We start from the raw sequence: 26,144 nt of genomic DNA on the forward strand, positions 1-26,144 counted from the left end.
CCCCCTGCCCTGCTGCACCACCCCCCAGCACTGCCAAGCACCCACCCAGCCTCACACATCCATCCCCTTCACACTCCCCTGCTACAAACACACACACACACACACACACACACACCCCAGACAGTCCTCAAGCCCCAGTCCTCCAACCCCCACTCCTCATACACTTACCTTCATCCAGCGGCTGAGGCTGGTCCCACCACCCTGCCTAGCTGCATGCCGACCACACGTGTGCACATGCATGCAGACGCATATACACCCTTTGCCTCCAGTCACCCTCTCCTTGCTCCCATCAACAAAGCGGAAAATACTGGACAGTTGTTCAGATTTCAAAAAAAATGCCTGGACGGAGATTGGAGGACCCCCAAAAATGGCATGTCCGGGAAAACCCAGACATACGGTGACCATAGGGGCGGGCAGAAGGAAGGGAACAAACAGGGCACCAGGGAGCCCAGCTACAGGGATGCCGCCACTTGAAGGGAACTGACACTGCTACAGCAATGGCACCAGCAGCCCAGGAAAGTAACTCTTCCCTTTCACTCACCCAGATCCTATCCCATGCCCATCCAGTCTAAGGTGGTTGGGATAACCCTGTGCACCCCTGGACACTCTGCACAGAGCCTTCCTGTTCAGTGGACTAGCAATTTTGTTTCAGTTTGTGAACAGCTTGTATTAACCCACCCCTGCGAGCCTGAGAAAGCACCATTTCGTCCTTCACTTAGGCCATTTGCAGCATGTGGAAGTACTCTGTGCTATGCACTCGCATGGCTTAATTCACTCTGCCCCACTACACACAGTGAGATGAGGCTATGCCCTCTGCACCTCCACTGCTCTTAGAGAACGATGCTTCCTCATCTAATCACTAGGATCAGGCAGCGTTCTCCCTGCAAAGCAGGGCCTACAAGTTTACCTGGCACTTACACAGGCTGTGTTCATAACTCCCCACCTCCCACCTCAGCCTCTCGTAAAGGCTAAGCAGAATGTCACCCTATATTCTGGCAGTGTCAAACCACTCAGCCTGCAACCTTCCCTGGTGACCTAATAGATCGTGTCCATCTCTAATTTTGATGATTCATTTGCCAGTGCCTGTGGCAGAGGAGGAGCGAGGCAGTTAAAACAATATACGACTGTTAAATATCTGGGTTTTAATGCCAGGCATGTTTGAAGTGCTTTATTACTGTACGGTAATAACATTTTTTTTTTATGAACGGTTGGAGATAACATATGTCTCGTCACCTTGCTCCTCAGAGGGCAGGCTTGTAAACAAAATATTTTATATGAGTGAGTCCTTCCTGTAAAGTTTTAAATAAATCAGATTACTCTCTCACCCTTGTTAAAGATACCCTTGCTAAAGGTCAGCTTCGGCATTTCGGTAACATGCCTGAAGATCCCAAATCACTGACGACTACTTTAGTCCTCCCTTCCCTTTGTGGCCATACTCAGACCATGATTCCCAGTCATAGGGAGAAGATGTGGGTCTAATCACTTGGGCAATAGCTTATTGCAAACAAGTGCGAACAAGGGAGAAAAGGAGCATAAGGAGGGGGAGAATCAGATTTACTTACAGGTGGAATAGTGAACCAGCAACACAGGAGTAAAAAATCCTGCTCCCTCAGAAGGGGTTACATACTCCAACTTCCTGGGCAAGGAGGCAGTCAATGAGGTGGAAGTCAATGAAAGCCCCAACTGTCTGCCACTTTCACTCTTTTACAAGTAGCACTTTATTCAGTAATTAGTCCTCTGAAATTGCAGATTCAGAGACCAAATTCATTTTTTCCAGTGCAATTCTTTTTCTCATTTTCCCCAGTTAGAAATGACTAACTTCAAATGGTTCTGAGTGACACCCTCAGCAGAAGGGGTGGGATTGACTTTTGACAGTCAACAGCTAAGGACTTCAAGGAGGTCAGACAGATACATAACTACATCCTGAGATACTTTGGGCTGAAAAACTGATGGTGATTTGAAGGTTTAACACAACCTTTTTGGTAGACATTCAGGATTCTAGTAGCTTGCATGGAGCATTAGCCACAAAAGTTTTGTGTGGAAACTAGTTTTCAGTGGAAAGTGGAGCTTTGTTGAAATGAGACACTTCCAAAAAAAGTGTCACCTATGATGCACTATGATCCAGACTTCTGTGTTGCTCCCACAACTCTTACCAAGAAATGAGAAAGTGGTTGCCATGGGAGCCACAGTCCAGCCAGTGTCAGAATAGGAGCATAAAGAACCAAACAGTTGCATAAGGAGGAGAATAAGTTGCCAACCCAAGATTTTTTTACTGACAATCTCAAAACTTTTTACAGACAGCCAAATCATTTTCTAACATATTATTACTAACATACGCTTTACATAATGTAAATGTAACACTTCTGTAGGCCCTGGGCAGCAATTAAAAGGCAAGGGTTCAAATTCAGGGAGAATTTCTAAATCTGATTTGAGCCCTCATCCAGAAGTCTTACTTGACTGCATCAGTAGTTCTAAACTGTACTGATCCTTACACACCCTCACACCGCGATACTCCCAACTTCACTCTATATCTTATTGCCCCCATCCTAACCCACCCCACCCAACCTTACCCCACCGGCTACGTTCTTCTCATCCCTGAACAGAACCCACTCACCACCTTTACCTACTTCCAGCCCTACAGTCACATCCCTATTGCACTGTCCCATCCCTGTCCCACCCAATGCCTCAGGCTACCCAAGGTCATGCAGGTCTGCTGACCTGAGGCAAGTAGCTATTAGAGGCAGGTGGCAGCCACAGAATGCTGTGGCAACCTGTGGCTGGGGGGTGGACTGGGCTGCACAGGGCTCTGTGGGTCATAAAGCTCTGGCAGAGTGCTACCTGCACTCCTGCTCACTGCAAGGTGACAGTGCTGTACTCCATCTGTCCATCAACACTTGCATCCAGTCTCATTCCAATGATGGATCTTCAATCAAGTTCAAAGGTTCTTAGTTTTTTATAGACAGCTCAATTTTTTTATGGACTTTACAGACAAGAATGTTTTATCCCTTTTATTAAGGACTGTCTATAAATTTACAAGGAGCTGGCGACCCTGAAGGTAAGGCACTTTTACAATAAGTCCCATGAGGTCGTGCAGGGCCATTTTGAAAGCATTACTCAGTTCTGGGCTCTTACGTTTCTGGATTTAGAATTTTGCTTTGACTTGAAATTTTCCATCAGAGGGAGGGAGGGGAAGCCCATCTTTCAGCCAAATTTAGCAGCAATATGTCTTTGTTGTGGATGTTTTCATTGCCTGTTTGATCATGTGCCTTGTCCCTGCTCAGACCAGGGAACAAAATAGGTGCCCATGTGCACGCAGTCCTGTCACTCCTATAAAATGCTTAGATGCAACAGTGCTTCAAGATGGCTAACAGTTACAAACCATCTTTGTACCAGCACTCAAGCAGATACTGTGCATCTTCCATCAATTCTCCACAACAAGCAGTGTCCTCGGCTGATGTATTTATGTTCTAAACTCCACAGGCAGCAGAGTAATGTGGCATACAAAGAAGATGTAAGGCCTCTGCTCTGTCTGTTTTCACACTAAAAATCAATTATAACTCTGTCAAAAGTCTAAGTAAATTGTGAGCACTTCTATAATGAAGAATTGAAAATGCTGAAGGAAAAAAATGCTTCAGGGAACGGTATGTTTTCTGAATTTGATCTTTACCTCTTTTCCTTAATCACAGGGGGGATTTTTGTGATACCTAAACTATCTCCAGTATTTGTATGCTGCTTTTAGAACAGTCACAGGGAATTTGAGACCAAACCTAATTAGAATAAAAGGATATGAATGTGTCATTTACCCCAGGGCCAACTGTGCAATCTTAAAATCACATATTCTTACATGAAGTCCCACTGAAATTCATATGAGTTAGTGCGCATTAGCATAACATGAGGATCATGCAATCTTGCTCCTTACATTTTTCTCCTAGATACAGAACTTCAACCCATTTGAGTCATTAGGTCCTGAAATCTAGGGATAGGAGATGCCAGTTCAGTTGTCTCATTCATTCCCCAGTGGCCAGGATAGGATTAGGCTCGGCATACAGTATTCTGGAGCATTTTGAAGCCAAGTTCTTACAGGCATCAAAGAAATAGGCTGCCTCCATAGAGACCACTTCATAATGCTTCTGATTGCACCTGTCCACAGCAGCTCTACTTGGGAAAACATTCAATGGATTTGGTGGGTTGGGGTTTCATACCCCAAGGCCACTACTGAAATATAAAGGAATAATCAGAGTCAAGAAGTTTTCTCCCTGACTCATCCTAAACTTTTCTATTTGCTTTTATCCCATTATCCTAATAAGACTATTTAAAGAGAAGGCAGGGGGAAAAAAATCAACCTCCTGATGTGAAGCTTGTTGCCTCAAACCAATTTATTCCCTTTTCTTTTTCATGTTTTGAAGAATGTCTGGATAACAAGCCAATACTACTTTTACTTATGAAGAAAACACTTCACTTGGTGAATAATAAATCAAAACTAGGAAATCCAAGTGCCTGCAGGGTGATGAAACAGGTCCTCAGTAGTTTCACTGAGTTCGTTGGGCTGATTTTTGCCAGTTCAGGGACTGTGCCAGTATGTTAAAGCCTGATCAGGACATATTAAAAAAAACAAAAACAACCCAAAAGCAAAACTTCAGTTGTACTGGTACACTCTCAGTACTAACCTATACCCCTATAGCATATGTACTGTAAAATATTGTCATATTTGCATGAGTCTACACATTATCCTATTTGAGTCCATAATATTGTGATTTGGACAGAGAATTTCATCAGAATTATTGTCTAACATCTAAAATGTATTTAAAACCAGATGTACAGACACTGTGACTTCCTGGTGCAGTACATCTGGGTTGATGGGTTGTTGATGGGCTGTTGATTCAGCCTAGGATTTCTGAACCTGAAGCCGTTACAAGGGAAGAGTGAACAAAACTGACAGAGCTTATTTCAAAGGAAAATAGAAACATCCTTACTGTTCACTACACTGTGCTCCTATGAACTGTCCAGAACAGTTATGGAACCAGATAACAGATAATAATAGGTAACCTTTGTTGCTAGAATTCTGCATCAAAGTCAAAGAATAGGATTCAAGAACCTAACAATTATTAGATCATTCCATCTCCTCTTGGATGAAAGGTATTAATGACCTTTTGGGGAGACTTGTGTGACGCCGTGACAATCACACCAGCTAAAGGATGTTTCTCCTGTATTTTAGCTGAGCAATATCAGGTTACCACCTAACTGTGACCTATCATTAATCACTGCAGAGCCAGCCACAGGGGGAAAAATAGCAATTGGATAGAAAAGTCTGGAAGGAAAGAGGCACCATTGCCCGAGAGAAGCAGAAGCGAGTGCTCTGGCAGGCTGTTCAGGTTTGGAAGTCCCCTTTGTCTAGCAGTGGTCTCAGAGCAAAGAGGATCAATACAAAAATCAAATGCATTATCTTTGTTTACATCCCAGGCACAACAGTGTGAAAATCCTCACCAGGCTAAGGAGCCTGACTGCATGTGATGGATGCCCTGTTTAAATGATGCCTTTGAAAGCTTTCACAATGCTCTGACAGAGGACTCACTGGAGAATAAATGACTTTCCTTTAAATTACAAGAGCCTGAGCTGAGAAGACAGACAGTGTGAATGTCTCGCTATAAATTCAATATATTCCACTACTGCTGGTGCTAAAGAGCAATTGTTAGTGGTCAAAACAGGTCCAAGATTGTCTTTGACCCAAGGAAGTTTTGGTTATCAGCAACGAGAGAGATAGGATATTTTATTTTGAATCATTTTTTCCTACTTACAAAATACACTTGCAATAAACAATAGAAATGTGCTTTGGGCTTGAATTTGCCATGCTGGCAATCCATATAAAAATAATACATAAAAATCCAATGAAAGCACTCAAGTGTGCATTGTGTATTATTCTTAAGTGCACACTGACAGTGTACCACTATAGCTATTTGGTATATTAAGAGTGTTATGAAGCCTCTAAATAACATGTGAAATATCTAGAGATGGCTCTATTACATAAACAGAGCCTTTCATTAGACACAGATGCTATATTTCACCCAAAATATGTGAGGTTATCTGAAAGGAACAAAAGCTTACACTGTATATAAAATGTGCACAACCATTCTTCTTACTCCCCTATGCTGTGACGTTGGAAAAAACAATGCTTTGGAATCAAATACATGGAGTGGCAGTCAGTGTTACAACATTTGGTCTTCTGGTTGCCGGCATCTGTGGAAAATCCATCCTAAACAGTCAGGGTTTGATCCCCATTGGATTGGAACCTAGACATATACCTAAGTGAGATTTTCAGGTGTTCAGTACCTATGACTGGGACAGGATTTTAAATATCACAGAAACATGGAAAATTAGAGTTGGAAGGGACCTCAGGAGGTCATCTAGTCCAACCCCCTGCTCAAAGCAGGACCATCCCCAACTAGATCATCCCAGCCAGGGCTTTGTCAAGCTGGGCCTTAAAAACCTCCAAGGATGGAGACTCCACCACCTTTCTAGGTAACTTGTTCCAGTGCTTCACCACCCTCTGAATGAGAAAGTTTTTCCTAATATCCAACTGAAACCGCCCTTGCTGCAATTTAAGACCATTGCTCCTTGTTCTATCATCTGTCACCACTGAAAACAGTTGCCAGCATCAGTTTAGGCACCAAAGGAAGCAACCTGCTTGGGAGGTTAGTTTTTCTGAAAATCTGGCTCATGATGTAAACTTCCAGGCAACTCTGTGTACCTCGATTACATTATTCAAATATTCACGCCTCTCATAAATGTTTTTTCATCATTAACACCCATCTTGGCAAGAGATGCAGTGTGATGTACAATCAAAGACAAGTGTCAGTGAAGGGCTGAGATGAACTTTAGTAGAGAGAGGGTTTTTTTTTAACCATTTAAACAGCATTATTATCATCTCATTCTTGCAGTGAGTAAATAGGAAAAAAAACCCAGGTCCCCTTGAGAAGCATTATTTATCTTGTTGCACATGGATAACATTGACATGTATCCATTGCACAGTCAGATTAGGGGATTAAAAGAAAGTGATACAAAGCCAAATCTAGAGCACAATGCATACTGTGCTTACTTCCTATTCTTACATGTGGATCCAGATTGGTGTTGTAATATAATTAATCCAATTGCTGCACAGGTCTGAAAAATTCTGTCTTGAGGAGCAAAATACATCTAAGAGACAAGGACTTTTGTTGGTGATACCTTTTGCTTTACCAACTGCAAGGCTGGGATAGGCTTAGACAAGTTTTTGAGTGGAATGCATTCTTCTTCAGGCTGCATATGTCTTGAACCATCATGGCTACAATATCACTCCAACAATATCAAAATGCATCCAAGACAGATTGAGATCTGTCCCCTCATATCCAACCTCACTCTCCCCCTGCAGCCTTCAGTCCTTTAGTTCTCCCTTAATGAGGGACAATGGGACTCCTTGGTACCTCATCACCTTGCTTTCCAACTTCCTCTGCCACTGAGGGCTCGCAGCAGTTTTACACTGATTATTTTGGGTGAACATGGCTGGATAGAATTAATCAAGTTACTGGTTATACCAGTGATAAACTTGGTTGAGGAAAGGAACCAGCGAGCGACTGTCTGATTCAGAGCATTTTATTTCCCATTGAACATAATAAAATATAGTAAAATATGCCTAGGTATTTTTTGGCATCTCAGGACCAGCCTCCCAAATCAGTGACCATTTCTGAAAATTTTGATCCATATGACTCCAGTTCAGCAAAGCTTTTAAAACATGTCCTTAATTCCAATATAGGGCTGAATCTATCTGCATTCAGCATCATATTTAGTTATATACCAGATTTTAAGCATCTTTCCTGAGTCTTATTGAAGTTCTAAAATGTGGGGCTTTTGCACAATAACAAACAGTACTTTTTCCACCACTGCTTATTTTAATTCCAATTTAATCCCTAATCCCAGTCACACTGCTTGCCTAGGTGGCAAGAACAATATCCTAAACAGATTCAGCACCTCCCCTTCATTTTAGGCCCAGATACTTGATATACTGAGTCTGGCAACCCTACATGCCTTGCCATTTGTATGAAGTTATTGAAATTGAAATTGGACTGTCTCCATTTTAAACAAGAGACAGAGTAAAATGAGTTGGTAAGGAGTGGGAATGAACTGTGCAATGTGTTGACTACTGCAAATCCAGCACCATAATTATACTTCTTTATCTTATAGTTATTTGAATTCATTTAGTAGTCAGAGCACATCAGTGTTTTGTAAAGGAAATTTATGGCTGAAGGTAATGGGGTGTTAATAAACTATAAATCTGCTGGCTGTTTGTTGAGGCTCATGGATAGTAAAATTCAGACAATTATTTCATTGAACGTTCCACTGAAAAAAGAAAAGGCTACGGTCTTTGGAAGTATTTGTTTAAACCATGTTATTTGGTTTACACAGAATCTGGAGAGCTGCTTTACAGGGGGGACATCTTTTCTGTACCAGGGGAGTGAAAATATGCAAATCATGAATTATGGGAAAAAAGAAAAAAAAATTAAACTCATTGGTATTCTCAGTTAATGAGCTTAAGACATGGTCTGCCTGATTAGTTTGTCTTTTCTCTCCCTAACCTCTATGATGCTGTGATAGTAAAAGTGATAGGCAGTTTCTGTCTGTGAAAACAGTTTTATGAGAATTAAATTTAGGAACAACCGAAATGACCAGGACCTGAAAATTAAAGAGGCAGATCCTCTTCTCTGTCTTGAACTGCAATAGATCTTGTGTCCCACATCAGCAAAGCATATAGGCATGTCCTTCACTTTAAAAACTGACTAACCCTATCCTTGAGTCCTCAAACACCAACACTAATTCAGCAAGGCACTTAAGAATGTATATCCAATTTAAATACATGAGTGGTCCCAGTGAAGTCACATGAGACTATTCACATACCTAAGTTAGGCACATACTTAAGTACCTTAATGAATCTGGGTCTTGAACACATTCATAACTCAGGGCACTTGTTTAAAACTCGGCAGACCTGCTCCTATGTTTACAGTGAAGCAAACACTTGAAAATTCATATATCAAATTAAGCATCTGATTAAGTGCTTTGCTAAATCTGAGCCTTTAGGATTTCCCAGAATGCAACAGGAAAAGCTGAGTGAGAGCTTGCTGCATACCCAGGGCAAGAAAGCTAAAGAGAAATTATTAAATAGCCACAGGGATTGTGAATCAATAAATGCTGGAAAAAATGCGGACACATCTATAAAAAGGTGTTGGATACTCCTTGTAGAGTAGCAGGTACAGGAAGGAGTATGTACTGTAAGAGCAGCCTAAACTGCTGTTGCACTCACGGCTCTTCTCTTATTCACATGGTCATAGGCATCAATACCTAACCTTTCTACCCCAAGAAAGTTCTCACTGTTGGATGTCTCTCATATCAAACAGGCCCCAATGTTTTCTACTTCCTAGCTATCAGTGCTCAGCATCTCCAGCTCACCGAAGCCAATGGGTGTGCCACATTTGGAGCATCTATAGGACTAGGCTTTTTGCTAGTAGTCTGGATTGCAAAACCATGGGTGTGTCAGCACCCGATATACTTTCTGTGCAGTGTGCAATTTCCTGTTCACACAATGCACAGGTCTTCTCTTGTACACATTTGCCTCAAGCTGTTGCTGAGGCCAAGAGTTTAGGGGCAACAGCAGCACTGAAGTCAATAGGAGCAGGAAGCCCATGCAATAGGGAAGGATTTAAACTTTTAAATTGGCATCCAAAATGAGGATGGGGGTGCAGGGGCCTTTAGCCAAGTCATAACATACCTATTGCATGGCTTCTTTCATTTCTCTCTGAAGCTTCTGGCACCAGGCAGTGTTGGAGACAGGATACAATACTGGTTGGATCACTCCTCTGGTCTGGTATAAGAAAGCCTATTCACTGAAATGTCACGTTCCCCACTGAACTCCATTCTATCTGTATCTCTATCACTATTGGCTTGCTTCACATATGTATTTTCAGCTTTTTCTGTCTAATTCTGTGCCAGCCCTGCTTTCAGAAGATGACTCAGAAAACCAGAAGCTCATGGTGCTGATGCCAGCAGCAATCAAAATAATACTGCCACAGAGAATGAATGGCATTCCTGTGGCAGTATAAAGGGCTGCAATCACCATCTGATGTGAACACCTGATATCAGAAACAGTGCCCGTGCAAATTTATCGGTAAAACTTAGGGTCTCCTACAAAGATTTATTTATATGATCAGTACTCAGACAAATAGTCTCATTTGTTTCAGTTAGACTGTTCTTATGAATAAAGGTCTTGCAGATTTAGGCCCTTAATCAAGATCAGTAGCCATATGTAGACGAAACAACACTTTAAAGTGGGCTAAATGCTTTTGCACTGCTTTAATGGTATCAGTGTTTGCACACCTCGGCAGTGTATTGAGCTTTAATTCTAGCTGCTGTAGGAAATTCAGCGGCATCATGTGCATTAAAAGAGTTCGGGTGCAGCAAACTAAAACTCCTTCAAGGAGTTTTAGTTTGCTGCCCCTACAGCTGCAGAACGAAGCACCGGGCTCTGTGCAGCTCCCTAGCTCTGCAGGACGAAAAGTGGTGAGCCTGATCCTCCCCCTGCCCCCACCATGGAGCCTGCCTGCCTGCCTGAGCTGCGCGGGGGGGCCTGGTGCTTCCCTCCGTGGCTGCGGTGCCCCCCAGGACTGCCTGATCCAGGTGCCTGCGGGCAGGTGGGGTTTAATCAGCCCTAAATTTGAAGCAGTGTCATCTTCTTCTTCCTTCTTTCAAAGGTCAGCTGAGAACAACCTCTTCAAAGTATTACCAATGCACCAAGTCTGCTTGGTGAAAATGGGTCCAGTCGTTCTCAGTCCAGTTGAAGCCCCTCGCTCTTGAGGCCCACCAGAGCCAAGCCTATGCATCTTTCAGAAGTACTGTAAGAATGTCCTACTTGGGCAGGTGTCTAGCAAAAAAAGATAATTTGGGATATTGTTTAGTGGGGTTCTGTTTCGTAGTATTGTCCAGTTGCCTTTAAAGTTGTTTTGCTCTCCTGTTCATTCTGTTTTGTAAGTTATTCTGTTCTTTTATTATAAGCTGCCCTTAGCCACTTTTGGGAAGCATGAGTATAAATAAATAAATATACAGACATCCTCCACACCAGTTCTTCAATTTGCTTTCCAGCTTTTGGGATGTTTTTCATGTGATCCTGAGTTACTCACTTAGCTGTCCTATTCCTTCATTTACTTACCTCACATTGGCAGCCCAAAGTTGAATTCACAAATATTTGCAAACTTTTTAGACCTCTCCGATGGAAGGCACCCTATGGCAGCACAATATCCTTCAGGTTTGAGAAATATTATCTCCCAAAGACAAGCCACTACAAACTGTATGAGCGGGAGGCAACTGAGAGAGTTTGCCACTTTTACAGAATCTCTGTAACTTGTCTTTCCAAAGCCAGCACACACTTGAAATCAAGCAACCATCCCAATAGTATTTCCGAATAAAGATCTCTTATAATCTCACATTTCTTTTTATATTAACGATGATAACAGGGAGGATTTATCGTAGGAGTGTGTAAAAAGTGCTACACTGTCAAATGCTTTATGAAGTGTGAAATTATAAGTGTCAACACAATAATAGTAAGAGGGGGATTGTAGCATAGTTAAGAATGATCAAATCAATAACTATAAGCAACTGCCTGCGTGCATGCTACAAATAGGGAGTTGACAATTGCTGGGCCTGTAAGCCAAAAGGAAAATAAACCTTCGCTCTGGAGCGAAACAGATCTGAGGCTTGAGATTTGCTCAGCTCTAGTGACTGTGACGAAGAGATGTGCTTCAGCATCACTTTAGAAAGTCATGTGCAGCAAGAGCCTGATCCAAAGCCCAAAGACAAGGACACTTTTCCTTCTGCCAAGATGATCAACATGAGAAACATAACGTGAAGCATTCCATAGCTTATCTTACAGTTAAGATTTGTGAATGCAAACTTTCAGTATTAAGTGTTATAGCAATCTTAAGTGCGTGACAATAACATTTCATAGCAACCAACACCGATGCCAAAAATATAAGTAGAACTCAAAGCAGAAAAGACACAAAGTGCCAATGAAGTATTTAAAATGCTTCCTGTTTTTCTTCTTTCAAATGTCTGAGGAAATATACAGAGAAAAATATATTTTTAAAATCCCACTGAAGTAGAAGGAAGCATAGCTGAACGTAAAAAGCTGGAAGGCAGATGAGATGCCTTTGTTTTAACATGCCCACTGTTTAAGGCTGTGTGTAGACAAAACAAGAGGCATGTGTGCATGACACTTTAAAACAGACTAAATGTTTTTGCACCGCTTTACGGTCTTTGCACACCTTGGCAGCGTATTGAGCATTAATTCCAGCTGCTGTAGGAAATTCGGAGGCATAACATGCCCTAAATAACTTGGGGCTCAGCAAACTAAAACTTGGAGGAGGAGTTTTGTTTGCTGCCCCTACAGCTGCAGAGCGAAGCATGGGGCTCCATGCAGCTCAGGCTCTGCGGGAAGCCCTGCAGGCAGCCTGGCAGCAGCCCGGGAAGGCAGGCTCTGCCCAAGAAAAGCAGCGAGCCTGATCTTTTTTTCCTGCCTGGACCCTGCCTGCCTGCTTGAGCTGCGCAGGGGGTCGGTGCTTCCCTTCGCAGCTGCGGTGTCCCCATGGGACTGCCCGAGCCAGGTGCCTGTGGGTGGGTGCCACCTGGGTGGGGATCACAACTGCTGTGGAGGGAAGCACTAGCCCCCACCCCCCAGAGCCCAGGGACCACTCTGCCCACCAGCAGTCCACCCTCCCCACCGCAAGAGAAGCAGGCAAGTCAGCGGGGGGGGGAGGTGCATGACACGGGGGTTTAAAGGGCCCAAAAATGAAGTGGTGGGTTTAAAAACCTACCACTTCAATATAGGACCCCCATTTTGTCTACACATGCCCTAAGAAGCTTATTGTACATGTCTTCCAAATCAGCAGCTGCTTTTGAAACTTTTGCCCGCAATGAACCCAATTCAGCAAAATATGCTTAATTTTAAACATTTAAATCAATGCTAGTGTTTGCATTCTGAAAATTACAAAAAAACCTAAATATCACTGTCTGTCAAGCTGTATTTCAGGGTTGCAAGTTATATATGCAGATAAGAGAAAATTTAAAGAGGGTCTCTCTTTAAAATTGGGATTTTAAGTTTCCATCTGGATACAGGAACTCATTTCTTAATTTGCAGTGCTCATGATTCAGCTAAAAGACCTTTTTTCCTCCTCTGTTTAAGGCAAGTTCTGTCTTCTAACATATTGAAGGTTTCTTTTTGTTATTTGGGTATTTGGTAGTCAAGAAGTCTTTCCCCCATAAGTCCAGAAAAAATGAAGGAGTTATTAATCTATAAAGTTAAAATTAGGGTGAATAAAGTCCACAGCTATGTACATCTACTTATCTTTTCTGCATACATTCATCACAGACAGGTCTTCAAATCCTTACAGAAAAGTCCTTCTCATGCAGAGCTGCTAGGAAAAATCATTCATAACCACCACTTTTTAGTGCCAAATTATATAACAAATATTTTTTCCTCTAAAGAATTCAAAGCAGAATTGCAAATATCCTGCTCAAAACTATACAAATGAAACTGCTCGGCACATACCATATCACTGGTGATTTCTTTCTTTGCATCTGGGCAAGAGCTGTTAGGATTTGTTTAATTATTACTTATGCTATAATATAGTCCACAGAGAAAAATTAATTGCAAATTGTATCCATCTTATGGGTAAAGTAATACCAGCTAGGATAAAAGCTGACACTTTTCCAATTAAAGCTGCTGTCAGTAAAGTGCAGAATGTGATTGCAAATGCAAAAAAGCAGTTTAACTTTAGCTCTCCTGCAAATACACCACGGATTGGATATGTGTACACCATCTGTCCAAATACTGGCCAAACTGATCCTTTTAATAATGATATGGATTCAAACATAGCTACCATGACATGCATTGTAATCTTGCTGCAAGGTTGTTCTAAGAGAAGCAAAATCTCTGGCTATTCATATAGAGTTAGTGCAAGGCACTTGCTTAATATTTATTCAGGCCTTTCTCATTCCAGCCATTTGGTTCTGAAGAATATAGGGGCACATCCTCAAATAGCATAAATTGTCATAAAATAGCAAACTTCAAAGGCATTATGTAATTTGCATCAGCTGATGTTCTACCTTATATTTTTATAACATCAGGAGTATTTAATTACTTACCAAGCCCCTTGTTTTGCTTAAACAAATAGGGTATTCTTTTCACTAAAGGACCGAGTCATTTGAAATACTGTAGTAAATGGAGACCTCTGACTCTTTCAGTTCCAGCTGATTCTATGTACCTTTTGTTTCACCTACCAGAGATGCTTATTCCAAAAATAATTAAAGAAATAGAGGCTGGTACTTTCAAAAATAGATGCCTGACATTAATAGTACATTCCCCAGCTTTGAAAAACTGTAGCACTTAAAGTATGTCCTTCAGAAAACTACTTAAGTAGAGGGGTGTAAATGCCTTCCGGGGCAGGGACAGGGAGAGGGGCCATATTTAGGTTTTTAAATAAGTAAACTTGATCTTCAAAAGTGCTGACCTTCTACTCTAATCAATGGGAGCTGCCAGGTGTCCAGCATTTTCAGGTGTAAAATACTTTGCCCCTTTAAAGTTTTGCCATTGACTGCCTAGAATCTGCCTCAATATAGGTCCAAGGGTCCATGTAAATAACATCATTCTATTTTTTTTACAAATCTTGATCAAAAGTTTTACATTCAGAGGGTGGACTTTGGATGTGGTTTTGCTACTCAGGAGTCAGTGCGCAGAATGGACATTGATTTTGATTGAGGCTTTTTGCAATACTGAGCAAAGCAATTGCATTCAACAGGGCACATCCTCAGCAAGTAAAAATGCTTGTAATTCCATCAGAGTCAATTTATACCAGCTAAGGATTTATCCTGTCCCACTGAGTCTACTCATTTCTGTGAGATTAAACACATCTTTGCAGACCTGAGATTTATAGGTATAGTGGAAGGAGCTAAAAAACAAAGGATGCAGCATCACTACATTCCAGTATGCTGGAGGGCAGAACTGGTCCTAAATGAAGGGATAAAAAAGTCTTTGTAAGCTGAATCATGATCATTGCAAATCAAGAAATGAGTTCTGTATCTAGCTGGGTTCTTAAGGTGGGCAATCAAGACCTAAGAGAAATCAAAAATAATGTCTATACAATAATCGGTCATCCTACTTAGATAACACTGAATTAAAAAAATAAGCAGTAAAAAGATGAGTGCTTAACATCAAGGATGCAACTACAGTTTAATTAGATATGGTAAGAAAATGAGAGTAACATGAATTCTCATGGTTCAAATCTTACATCAACTGTACATGGCTAGGGGGCTGGGATTAGAAGGATTAGAAGGAAAATCCTACTTCCTGTATGGGTTGGTCATACAACTGTCCTCTGCAGTTGTACACCTTTCTTTCAAGTTGTAGCTTTGGGCATTGTCAGGGGATTGTACTCTATTTTGGAATTTTTTTTAAAGCAAGTTAGACAAGCACTTGGTTTTCTCACCAAAGTGGTGGAGAGGGTTTAGAGCAGGAAGGGAGCAGGACTGTTGCCTGGCAGGGGTGAGGGAGCTGGGCAGGAGGAGGGGCAGCCCCCCAGCATGTGGCTGCTGGCTTCCCAGGAATTAGACAGCCTGGTTTCATAAAGGATGGTCTTGCCTTGATTTATGGCCAGCTGGTCTAATCTGGTGTGCCATTTCCTAATTTCCCAGGATTTAGGTGTCTCTTTATGAGATGGAGTCTCTCTTCACTCATGCATTATGTAAAGTTGCAGAGTTCATTCTGATTTTCCCCGGTGTGAAAGGTCCACATCAGATCCATTCACCATAGGTAACCTATTCCCCAATCTCAAAGGAAAGTGTTCTTTCAGTTGAACAATTTAAGCTGCTCCAAACATCATTAAAAGTTATCCTTCTGTCTTCTCTTAGAGGTGCCAGCTAACTCATCCCTCTGAACTTCTGGGAGTTATGAGGGAGAGTGACATCTTACTGGAACAGCACTCGTATTTCCTCATTGTGCATGTGGATCCCAGTTCTACTCAAATGCCATTTGTGTTGGCCCTTGCCCATGATTTCAGTCTGCTTCCCAGCAAACCCCACAGGTATCTTGCCAATGAAAGAACCAGTCCTGGCAACTCGCAACTTTCAAAGCAATATTCAGTTTTAGAGGAACTATCACTGCCATTTGACTCAAAAGGAATTGCGTAAACTTCCCAGCTTCACAGTGCATTTTAAATAGACAACTTTTAGAAAAGGGCTGGCAATATTCTCCGAGAAGGGAAATTTTTCAAGGTAATAGTAGCAGTTCTTGGATACAGGCTCATCCCATCAAAAAGGATCATTTTGAAAGGGAAGACATATGACCAGACACCTGTGGTAAAACAGTTGCTCGTTGACTTCCCTGTCTCGTTTCCTTCCACCCTTTAAAGAGATAACTTTAAAGCTGCAACTGAAAAGAAAAAAAACCCAAACAAGCAAATAATAACAATAAAACTTCACCAGTGAAAGATCTGGCTTTCCCACAAAATCATCAAACTGTTACAATGCGACAGCATCAGTTATCAGGCAAGACCTTTCACCCTTTTGTCCATTAGGGGTATTTTATTTCTTGATTGCAACAGATGGGGGGGAAAAAAAGAAACAACATTTAAGGGACCTTACAAATTGTCATTTATTATCTGCATTGCGTCATTAACAATATCACAATATTCACCAGTGGTTTAAAGCTTACAGTATATGCTGTATTCTTATATATTACCAGGCCACTTAAGTGTTATAAAATTTCTTTTCTTCTCAAATACTGTGTTCTCTCATGGAAATAAATCAATGCCAATGGTCTGGGCATAACACCCATATTTATGTACATAGCTTCATAATTAATAACTTTGTCTGAGAAGCAAATTATTCATTTTAAATGTCTGTAATGAGACCTTTCCTCAGAAAAATGTTTCATCTAAAATAATTCATGAATTATTTGGAGGTATTTATTGCTTTTAAATGACCATAACATAAAAAGGTTTTGATAAGCACCTTCATTTTTTAAGCCTTTCAGGGTTATTTTTATATACTTGTTTTTATGCACAATGGGTTCAATTTTTCTTTCTTATTTTCTCTTTTATTGCAAATAAAACTATGTTTGCTTAAATCACACATAAAGTGGTTTATTGCCATTTAAATCTCCTGAAGCTTTCAAGACCGTACCCTGCAGTAATTCTCCTTCAAAGTGGATGAGGATTTCACCTCTTGTTATGTATCACATTGTACCTCCTCTTCCATGCTAAATTCCACAACATGGACAGTAATAGTGCATTAGTAACACTCAGAGGAGGGATCATATTTTGATAGTAATAGTTTACTGAGCAGTAAGGGTTCAAGGGTGGATCCAGGGGGGTGCAGTGGTACAGTCGCACCCCAACCTTTGATTCTTCCTCCACCCAAACTTTAAAACAACTGCCCAGCAGGGCCAGCAGCATTTCTATTCAGTAGCAGTGAGGGAAATGATTGATTTTATAGCTTCTTATAATCTACCTGAATCCTGCTGATCTCTGTTCACTCCACAGGTGTGAATGACCCTCCCTCTTTTTTTTAATATGTTTCAGTTTTGAGGTTAAAGTGAATAATATAGAGCAAGGCCCCTAGCACGTTAGTAAAGCATCTAGTTCCTCTTTAACTGGAGAAAAATATGTATCGTGTTAGATATGATGAAGCACCACAACATCTGTATCTCCACCTTTTCAAAATCCTGGAGCCTCCCAAGTTTGGGTCCAAGGCTAAGTTCCTCATACTATGCCCTTTGCTGGTGTCAACATTGCAGCAATGAAAGGGAGCCCTAGGACCACAAAAGCTCTGCTTACTGGGGTGCCTGGAACATAGTTTTGGGCTAGGAGCTTGACTGACATGCCAAAGCAACCAGTGCCAGCCCCAAGAAAGCCTGTAGTAGATGGACTACAGATGGACTGAGGATGGGCAAGTACAGTGTTTGTGAAAAGAAAGGAGTTCTTCTGTTTCCATAGGAAAGACATGTAATGAATCCAGGGTCATTGGTATCAACTGCCTGTTAGTAAGAGGATAAACTAACCCTTGTCATTCATGAGTGCTTCAGAAGTGGCTAAACCAGATCCCTTCTATCACACTAGCACAGTGGAACAAGCTGCCTGTGCGAAGTTGTAGTATCTCCTAAGCCACAGGTTTTAAGGAGGCTGAATGAACATCTGTCCGGGATAGTTTATGAACTGTGGAACTTGCCTCTATGCAGGGGACCACACTAGATCAGTGGTTCTCGACCTTCTGATCCCACTGGCGGGACGAGTGGCATGGGGTCAGTCCATGGGCCAGACTGAGCCCTGCACCACCCAGATAGGGCCCACAGCACCTCCACTTGGCCTCCTATTGCTTAGATTGGGCCTGTGCTGCCTCTGCTCAGCCCTGCTCTGCCCCGACTTAGCCCCCACACAGCCTAAATCAGGATTTCACTGCTAATAGAGCCTTCCACCACTGAATCAGGCCCCATACTACCTCTGCTGCCCCCCACACTGTGCTGCCTCTGTTCAACCTGGCATGCCTGATCTAACATGCAGAGCCACTCTGTCCTGACCAGTGAGCTCACCATGGGCCTGGAAAATTGGCAGCAGGGGAGCAGCAATTAATGCTGCAACTGCTCCTGCATCGGCAAATTTTTGGATCTGTGGGGAGCCCTGTGGGCCAGAAAAGAATGGCTTTGCAGGACAGAAGTTGAGCACCCGTTGATCCAGATGAATCTCAAGGTAACTTCTAGACCTGCGTGCTTAGGACCATTCATTTTAGGAAGAGTATGCTCTGTTTCCTGGAAATTGGAGCACAGACACACAAAGGATAAGCACTTAATTAAGGCATTTTAGGGATAACCCTAGCCGTCTCCAATATGCCACTTTTCAGGGATATAAAAATTCTGAGACTTTCAAGTGTGATTAGTAACTTTGGGTGCTCAGTTTCCAAGGCTTAGTTTGGGAAAACCTTAAATCCTGTCAGCACTGGCCAAAAAACAAAGCAGGCCTCTTTAAAGTGCCTGGATTGAATAGACTATGAACTAGCCACTTCTGAAAAACACAGGTAATGAGTATATCCAGGGTGCAACATACCCCTGATGCAAGTTAGCATAAATCTGCTGAAGCCAGATTTATGCCACCTAAAGCTCTGGCCCCTAAACTGCAAATTGGTAGGAGTTCAGCAGTAAGCACTAAATAAAATGACATCTTTAAAGAGTGTTTTCCCTCGGGGTCTGCTCCTGTTCCCCAGTGAGATCAACAACAGAACTGTCGGGAGTTTAAGCAGTGCAGGATTGGGCCATTAGCGTCTCCTAACCCATTCGTCCTAAACCTCCTAGAGACAAATTCTGTAACAGTAGAAGAGAAGACATTCACTTTAATTTTGCTTATTTGAGGTAACAAAATCTGGCACCGAATGCATTTGTGTGTCTGCCTGTAATTATTCTCATCTCAGAGGATTGCTGTTTCTCTCTGCCTCAAGACCATTAAGGTGTTAAGTACAAAGACACTGCTTGATGGAAGTAGGCTCCAGGCAGTCTGAGATGTGAAGAATCAGTGTTGTGAGAGAGTTACCACATTAGGCTGTTGATTAAACACAAGGTAACTCAGTAAAGTATTACCAAGGAGGGTGGAGGAGAAAGGGGAAATGATAATAGTGGAAATAGACAAAAAGTCCTTCCCATCTTATTTTTCAGAAAATTGGTTCCCCGTTTGTTTTCTTCTCCCTTAACCTCTCTAAAGTCAGGAGTTTAATATTTCTATTGAATGTAATCAGAGCTTTGTCAGCTGTAGCAATTTATAAGGAAAAGCTAGGGAAAGGCAGAAACTGGCTTTAAAAGGTTTCCGTATAAACAGCTGCTTTATAAGCATGATCATGGTTTGCAACATTACTGGCTCTTTCCCCATCCTTTTGTCTACAAAGACAATCAGTCATCTCATCATAGAAACACAGACAGAAGAAAGATACCTCTATCCTCACAATAACTTGACCTGGATATTAAAATGCAAATCCATCACTGCAAAACCTCTAGAAATGCATTTGGATAATAACAGCCAGTGTGAAGCTAGCTTTAGGCTTTGAATAATGAATTTAAAAAAAACATATTGTTTTTTCCCCTTGTTTACCTACTTTCCATTTAACTTGTAAACCCAAGTCTGTCATATTCTGATGATATCTCTAAACTGATTTCCTGCAAGGAGGAAAAAAAAAACAGAGCCAGAATTGTATCAGGTATAAAGTGATATATTCCAGGGGCAATGCAGTTAGCGCACTTTAATTTAGACCAGTTAAGGATCTGACTTACTGATGTTTAGCATTGTTATTATCATTGAAAATGATGTCTTACCCAGCAGTCTCATTAGGTCTTCATGCCACAGGACCCTGCTGGACTTCTATCCCAGATACATTTCACTGTCTCCTGTAGAAGATATAAGGAAGCCAGTGCAGTAGGTCTGAAGAGAAGTGTTTAAAATACAGTGAGTTGAAAGAAAACTTTAAATTTCCCCAGGGGCTTTGACTTTAATAAGAAAATTCTAGAATTTGAGAAGACAAGCTTTTTACTGTTGTACATCTATGCAGGGCCAGGACTGATATTGGTTTTGAGAACTTATAACAAGAAGAATAAAGCACTTTTCAGATCAGTCACTCCCTTATATGGAGACCAGCTTTCTCTCTTTTTAAATAAAGTTATGAATTAGAAACAGAAATGAGGAGGGCATTTGTGGTTAAATATGCCTGGGGAGTGAGTGAGATTGGGGTTATATGAAGCAGTTGTCTTTCTTCTCCAAGAAGGAACAGATAAAATAAAAGGGTCACAGCAAGGGAGGTCATATAGCTAGAGCTAAAACCACATCAGCACTTCTGTTTAAAGCTTGTAATCCAGACATATCTAAGAAATGGTTTGCTCCAGATTGATGCTTCATAAGAGGGAGGTAGAGAGGCCAACAAACCTCTCCACTTGAGGTTCCAGATGGAACCTCATTTCAATGAAGCAGCATGCTCCAGGGCAGGATCCTATCTGAGTGATGCAGTTCACAGCATTGATGACTAAATGAATCAGAACCTGTTAATTCTTCTTTTCCTTTCACTAAACACTTTATTACTAGCAATAATGAAAAAATGCATCAAGAGACAAGTCGCTATCATGTGTGGCGACTTCCAGAGCATTAATAATATAACTGATGACACCTAGAAGCCTCAATGAGTACTGGACTTTTGTGAGTCACTGTGCAAAAAGCACACAAAGAAAGTTGAATATTAATGAACTATAATTTGCTAAAGCAACTCCTACATCCATGAAAGACTGGTGCCTCCCGAGACTGGGGGAGCACCATTTGTAGGCAGCAGTGTTGGCAGTGAGTGGAGACCACCCACAGACACTCGTGGTGATGTCAACAGCGGGAGGCGAGCTGTGAGTGGGGACCATCTGCAGATGCCAGCAGCCGCATCAGCAGCAAGTGGGGGTGGCAACCAATGTAGAAGCCAGCGGTGGCTTTGGCGGCAGCCAATCTCAGGGGGGCATGTGCCCCCCCATACTCCTCCTACGTGTCACCTATTCCTACACCTATCCCAATATGCCATAATTTCCCTCACATATGATCACTACTCTTACTGTTAAGCCCTACTGGCACCCAGTCATTTCAGATAAGATCTTCTTGCCATCTGATAGTCAGATATTGAATATGCTTGATACTAGTAATAACAGCAGAAGTAGCAATAGTAGCAGAAGAAAAATGGCACAAGGAAAAGGCTGTGCATGGGCAGAGGGAAGTTTCTAATATTCAATTGTGATATGCATAGTTGGGCTTCTACTGTAATTGGTAGCAGTAACTATGAACTGCCACTCTTAACTGGGAATTTTTCCTGAGGTTACACAAAGTGGCTGGAATCATAGATTTCATAGACATTTGGGCTGTAAGGGACCCCGGAGGATCATCGAGTCCAGCCCCCTGCCCCAGGGGCAGGAAGTCAGCAGGGATCATAGGATCCCAGCAAGATAAGCATCCAAATGTGTTTTGAAGGCATCCAAAGTGGGCACTTGAACCACCTCAGGTAGCAGTGTGTTCCAAACCTTGGGGTCTCAGACAGTGAAGAACTTCTTCCTGATGTCCAGCCTGAACCATTCACAGTGGAGTTTGTGACCATTCAATCTTGTTGTCTCTTGGGGGGCTCTGGTGAACAGTCGTTCCCCTAGATCCTGATGAGCACCCCGATAAGCTTATAGGTGGCCACCAGATCACCCCTGAGCCTGTGCTTTTCCAGGCTAAAGAGCCCCATTGCTCTCAGCCTCTCATCCTAAGGTCTGTTTTCCTGACCTTTGATCATGTGCATGGCTCTCCTCTGCACCCTCTCAAGCTTCTCCACATCATTTTTGAATTGCGGAGCCCAAAACTGGACACAGTACTCCAGCTCCGGCCTCACCAAAGCTGAGTACAATGGGAGAATGATGTCCCAGGATCTGCTTGAGAAGATCTATGGATGCAAGCCAGCGTTTTGCTCGCTTTACTAGCCGCAGCATCAAACTGAAGGCTCATGTTCATCTTGTAGTCAACCATGACCCCCAACTCCCTTTCATCTGTAGAGCTAACCAGCGTAGCACTACCAAGCCTATATGCATGGTGCAGGTTTTTCCTCCCAAGGTGGAGAACCTTGCATTTTTCAGTGTTGAACACCATCAGGTTCTTGTCCGCTGGAATGAAGGGCAGCAAGTACTTGCTGTCAATTCAGTGGGAACAGCAAACATATGGTTTTCATGGCCTTCCAGGTGAAAATAAAGGTCTCTCTTTTTAGATTTTTATCAGGTAAAAGTCATCTTGTCTCCCCAGTGCTCTAACACCATTAAATCATCATCACATTATTGCAAGGACTGTGCTATGTGTTGAAATGATGGAATGCAGACACAGCTCCCACAAACAAGAGGCCTATATTCATTTGAAGAGCCAATGAAGCAAAGACGTTTCAGAAAGTTGGCAGCATCCCAGTCCTGCTGAAAGCTGATTGATAACTTACAGATTATTTATAGTAAGCTTTCTGATGTGACTTTTTGTAGAACTCTGTCTAGGAGAGATCAAACTCAACTCATTATCTAGTCTGGAAACAAAGATCCACATCTAAAATGCTATTGTTAGCTCAAAGAAAAGGCCCTTTTTCTAAAGGGAGGGGGTGGGAGCCAGGGAGAATGGAAGCAACATCTCATTCCAGCCAATTTCTTCCTTTGCAAACTAGATCTTTTTTCATTTTATTTCTGAAGGACCATCATTGTCCAACCTACATACTCCTCTTTGTAAACGCAATGTATCACTCAGCTTTGTAAGTACAAGAGCCCAGGGTTTTGTTCAGGTGCAGATAAAACCACTGTAAACTTGGCTGTCTTGCAAACTATTGAACCAGGATCCTGAGAAGCTGAAAATGAGACTCTACAGCTGAGCTAGAGAGTCCAGCTATATAACTGGGAAATAACAGTTACAAGGAGAGATGATACACTGGATCTTTAAACATGCCAACCTGTAGAAATTAGGGACCTAGAGGGGAGTTTCAGCAGTGCCTGAGCCACACACTGGAACATGTATATGAAGCCTATGTGGAGGCTGCAAGTGATCATCTGCCCGATTGAATGCCTAAAAATGTTTAAAATTCTGGCCCTTTGTGCCTTTCTTCTCCATCTATAAGAAGGTGATAACAGAACTTACCTACCTCAGAAATGATGGTAATAGCCATAGTCTGGAGAAGAAAAGACTGTGGGGGCATTTAATAACAGCCTTCAACTACTTGAAGGGTGGTGGGTTCCAAAGAGGATGGAGATAGGCTGGGATCAGTGGTGGCAGACAGAGCAAGGAGCAAAAGTCTCAGATTGCAGCAAAGAAAGTTTAGGTTAGAGATTAGGAAAATCTTTCTCATGATGAGAGTAGTAAAGAACTGGAACAGGTTACCCAGAGAGCTGGTGGAATCTCCATCCATAGAGGTTTTTAAGACCTGAGTAGAAAAAACCCTTGGCTGGGATGGTCCTGCTTTGAACAGGGATTGGACTAGATGACCTCCCAAGGTCCCTTCCAACCCTAATTTTCTATAATTCTGTTTCTATATAACCACTAAAGACAGATTGCTTTGTGGATCAGGCACAGATAGAGAGAAAACACACACTGAACGCTCACTCAGCATGGGTGAGTGCTTCCTCAGGACTTGGGACTTCCAGATATCATAGATTCACAGTAGTTTGAATCCTGGGTGAGTATGATTTGTCTGTCACTTAATGGACACCACAGCCTGAATCTGAAACTTCCAGAGATAAGATGTATGAGATTCTGAAGGTGGTTATTTAGCTAAGAAGTCAAAAACCTGTAGTCAGAAGTTTTGAGGTCCAGGTCATTTTCTAGTCCTTAGTCAGTCAATGAAATCCATCAAATTCTTGATAACTTGTGCATTTATAATTTTTTATGCCCTTGTGCTATGATTAGTTCATATCCCAGGTTATAATTACGTGAGCCAGGTTAACCTGTACATTAAACAGTACGTGGCCTTGGCTGTCTCTGCTTCTTTTCCAGACTTGAGGAAAGGTCTTTTTGCCTGAAAGCTGTCTGACAGCTCACCCAGCTATTCAGATAGATATTACTAAAAAATCCTTTTGCTTCTCCCATAAAAATCTAACCTACAAAGTTTCAAGAAAAGCTACTTAGCAGACCTAGTCATTTCTACATCTTCTTTTGGATGTTTCTGTCATGTTAAGTTACTCTTTCCTTTTCCTGTCTACACTGATGCAGGCAAACAGATTAGTTTAAAAAAATCTAGCCTCCCCATAATTTCTGTTCCTTTCTTTAAGATAAATAAATAGAGCATGAAGCACATGGATTACATAAAAATGACTAGAGGAGGAGGAAAAAGAGGGGAAGACGCTAAAATACAGATGTATTTTTTGGTTAAAAAACAGGGAGTGCAATCCAAACTTCACAATATCTGGAGAGTGATGTATTTGCTTGTAGGGCATTTTTCAGCCACTAGGTAGCTTTTTGTGCTCTTTAATAAGAGTTCCAGAAGACAGTGAAGTTCTTGGGAAAGATGGCAGAAAAAGTCTGCATGCAAACTGTGTGCAAGCATATTGTTTTGTGTCAATAATTGCACCTCTTTTATTTATTCTGTTTATAAGCAGTTGCGATCCTATATATCATGAGAAGACAAGAGCTATGTGGTGAACTTACCCACTACTCTTGTCTCACTTGCTTCCTTAATATGTATGTCAGGTAATGTGTGCAGTTTGTGTAAAACAGTACAAGTTTAATTCTGAATCTCTATTATTTGAATAACTGTAGTGTCTATGTGGCAGGGCAAGGTTTGTGCCTGCCATTTTAAGGGCCAAAAGGCAGCAGCTGGCAGGTGCCTGATTAGGGCAGCCATTTTAGATTTAGGGCTCCCCATATAAACAGGGCATTCTGCTGCCAGGAGGCCAGGCAACAACATTGCCTGGCTGCAGGTATCACCTGGAGGTAAGGGAGGAGCTGTAGGGGATCATCAGGAGGCTCCTAGTCCTGGGCATGACCTAAAACTGCACCCTGCCAGGAGTGGGTGGCCTAGTGGGGCTCTAAGTGGTGCGGAAGCCCCCAGGAAATGCCACCCTGGTGAAAGGCAGGTTGGGGCGCCTTAACCCCTAGCCCCCACAACTGGGTGGGTTACTCCCTTTGTAGGGTCTAGAAGGTAGACCCCAGAGAGAGAGAGTTGGGCCATAGACTCTTAACCTGTCTTGACATCCCCCAACTGGTCCAAGCTGGGACCAGGACCAGAAGGGTCAAAGGGCCAGGGGCCCACTGCGAGGAACGCCGAAGAGCTGAGGGCCTGGGGTTCTGACTGGCCTGGAGGTGAGCCAGGGCCAGTAGAGCCAAAGGTCCTGGGGGGAACACATCTGTAAGGTGGAAGCAGCTCAGGGAGCTATGCAGCTGGGAATGAAGGCAGAATAGGCTGCCTGAACAGAGGGATCTAAGTGGGGCCTAACTAGTAGGATTCTGGGGCCCAGTGTGGGGCTGGTGATATTGATAACAGCTAGATGGCATCTGTGAGGCTTGGGCTCTGGTGTAGGGGAGGAA

The sequence above is a fragment of the Gavialis gangeticus genome, unplaced genomic scaffold (assembly GCF_001723915.1).
Source record: "Gavialis gangeticus isolate Ggan-Ray unplaced genomic scaffold, GavGan_comp1, whole genome shotgun sequence".
Taxonomy (NCBI): domain Eukaryota; kingdom Metazoa; phylum Chordata; order Crocodylia; family Gavialidae; genus Gavialis; species Gavialis gangeticus.